Source organism: Chrysochloris asiatica, unplaced genomic scaffold, assembly GCF_000296735.1.
Source record: "Chrysochloris asiatica unplaced genomic scaffold, ChrAsi1.0 scaffold00211, whole genome shotgun sequence".
In the NCBI taxonomy this organism is placed as follows: Eukaryota; Metazoa; Chordata; class Mammalia; order Afrosoricida; family Chrysochloridae; genus Chrysochloris; species Chrysochloris asiatica.
The window spans coordinates 263219-266667 of NW_006408729.1; positions in this window are offsets into that span (position 1 = coordinate 263219).

Genomic DNA, 3449 nt, shown 5'->3' on the forward strand with positions numbered 1-3449 from the left:
TGTTTTGATTCACCATATCTCAAAACTGATCTACCTTATAAAATTGGTATGTCTCTGGACTTTACTTATAGAATGGCTACTGATAACTTCTTCCCTTTTCTGGGCTGTTTTGCTTGACCCTGTTTTGGCACAGACACCAAGACTGTATGCAAATTTTAACTCTCTACTTACAATTGGAAATTGCTTACAGTTGAAGTTTGTGTATTAATTCACTAACATGTTGTCTGTCTTAGAAGAAGCACAAGCAAATTGTTTCTTAGAAGTGAGGTTAACGAGACTTCTCTGGTACTTTGACATTTTGTCAGGAGGGACCAGTCTCTGGAGAAAAACATCATGCTTAGAAAAGTGTAAGTTCAGAAAAAAAAAAAGGAACAGCCCCAACAAGATGGATTGACAAAGCAGCAAGAACAATGGTCTCAAAAATAACAACAGCTGTGAGGATGGCATAGGAATGGACAGTGTTTCATTCTGTTGTTCATAGGGTCACTGAAAAAGAACTGACTCAATGGTATCTAACAACAACAAAGATTTTATAGTCATGTATTATGTGTTTCTAGGTATGGTGTTGGGGATAAAGAACTGAATGAAAATGTCAGTCGGAACCATAAAGTTGGCGGCTCCAACTCACCAGTTGCTCTTTGGAAATCATATACAGGGTTGCTATGAGTCAGAATCAACTCGACAGCACTTAACACGACATTAACATTATATGTGTGATGTCATTTGCTCTCTTTATGAGTCTATATGGTTTCTGGGTAAAATGGGTAAATACTGGAATTTAAGTGGGAACCATTATCCTACTGAAATGCAAAACAAAGACTATCATTTTCAAATGAGTACAAGAAAGATTTAAAAAAAAATACACAGCTGTTTAAGTTATAGTAGAAATTGTTCTGTCTCCTAGCTTTATTACTTTGAAGATCCAGTGATACTACAAGAATCTATGAAAGTATGAGATGTTTCATAGAATTTTGTTTTTTCCTGATGATGCTATCCCCAGGATTTCACTTACTATCCCCAGTCAATAATGGAATGTTATTTGCAAAAATCCAATTTTGTACTTATATGAATCAGGTGAGGATCATTTCATAATGAAGAGTTTAACTGATGTAATTATTCAATACTATTTACCAATCTTAAAATTACTCCAAATCTTAATACCAACCACAGAGCACATTTTCAAATGGATAATGTTTGTTGATTCAGGTGGATTCTGACTTATGCAAATCCCCAGGGTTCTTGATATACTGTCTAAAGAAGGTATTTGAAATGAACAAATCATTGATTTTGCAGATATCTATCATGTGTTCTCCAGCATAATTTCTATCACCAAGGCCATACTTTCCAACTACTGATTCTTCCTCTTTGTTTCCAACCTTTGCATTCCAATCACCAGTAATGATCAATACATCTTTTTTTTAATAAATGTTTTATTGTGAATTATGTGATAGTTTACATGGAAGAACATTAATTTTACATTCATTCTATCATATATCGTTTCTTTGCCATAGTTACCATCCAGTCCATGCATCATCACCCACCCAAAGGGTATACCCTGAAAGCCTTCCCACCAACCCCCACGGTCATCAGCACACAGCCCCTTTCCCTCTCTGGATCTCAAGTCCCCAGCCACTCCATCTCTCCACGTTATCTTTTCTGTCTCCATCTCAGGCCTCACTTCTTCTCTGGGTAGGGTGCTGCTCTCCATTCTTCTCCATTGATGGTCCCAGGGCACTCAGCTCCTAGACTGAAAAGTTAACCACTCCCCTCCTTGTTATAAAATGTCCACCTTTACATTTCCAACCCTCACAATCAGTCCTGATAACAATTATTCACTATTGCATCATAAGAGACCCATCTGCATTTCATTTCATCAGCCCTTCCTGGACAGGCTGGATACTATTCACTAGAGACTCTACCTTCCCCCACGCCCTCTGGATCTAGGTTCCCTCTTGAAAGCTTGTAAGCCAGTCACTTCTTGCCTTTGTACCCATCCCCCTCACCCCATTTTGGATAGCCAATGTCCAAGTTGCCCATCCCTGTCTACTCTTTGTGTGGAGGGGATGGAAATAGTTCTTGCAGCAAGGATTTGTTTCCTCTTTTGAGCTATTGCTTCCATAGGTGTAGGTCAAGTTTATCATATTGTAGCAGATGATGCTTTTTTCCTCTTCTTTCTTCTTTGGGTTGAGCTCTGATCATCCAGTCCTTGAAGCAAGGTCAAGTGGGTATTATCTGCAAGTGTGGGTGTTCTTGGATCTGTCTGTCTTCTTCTTATCAGCTGGACACTTCGCTCTCCATTCCAGTCCTCCGTGACTGTGTCATTGACTCTGAGCCCATGAGTCCCCAGGTCTTGCCACAATGCTGGCCGAACAGGTCTTCACCCAGGTTCACAGGAGTCCATTGAACGATATAGGGCTTAGCTCGCCGCCTCATTGCTCTCTTTCCCTCACTTCACCTCCCCCTATGGGTGACGTGCGTGGTCACCAATCAGAGCGTGTATTCCCATTGCGTCTTAGTCTTGGAAGAGGATTTGCACTGAAAGGACCCGACCACTAGCCTTGATGTTTCCTGGGCAAGCAACTTGCTTGTTCTGTAGAAACAGTTGGACTGCCTTTATTGTTTTGTATTTGTCCTGTAGGTCTTTCTCCCAAGAAGTATCTTCTGTTTTCCTAGCTGCTCCAGGCTGGTCCACTTGTCCTTTCAAGTGGAAAATTTCCCATTGCTGAAGATCTGGATGTGGTTTAGGCTTCCACTTATAGTCCTATGTAATGCAGAGGCTCCTCAGGAAACTTCCTTCACTAGACACATTGTAGTCCCATTTTAGGTATTCCAATCAGTTATAGGCAAAAGATGGACTTACAAGCTTTCTATGGTAATATTTCTGGCTATTCCTTTCTCTCCCCCTCCAGTGTCTATTTTATAATATAATGCACATAAAACCAAGATTCAAAAGACAGCCAAGCATCTTAACATTATTCCCCTCTTTTCCCCATTCCAACCATGTCTCAATCTCTGTATCCCAGAGCCCTATTGTTCTAAGTTGTGCCTACATCATTTTTTACCTCTGTCCCATTTAGCCCATTCAAACCTGCCTAATTTTTCTCCCATCTGCTTTGTTCTTCCATTCCCTTATCCCTTCTGATATATTGCCCCCTCCCCAAACTATCCTGTGTCTATTCCCTGCCCTGTGGTCCACCTTCCCCTCCCTCCCCTAACCCTACCCCTACGTCCCAGCAACCAGCTAAGAATCCACTTTAGTGGATTAGTATGGGTTCTTTTTCTTAGTCTTTTACAGTAGTGGTCCTATGCAGTATTTCTCCTTTTGTGACTGATTAATTTCACTCAACATAATGCCCTCAAAGTTCATCCATGTTAGGTAGTGGCATGTAGCTTTCTTGTTCTTTTTCAAGGTAGCATAATATTCCATTGTGTGTATGTACCACAGCTTG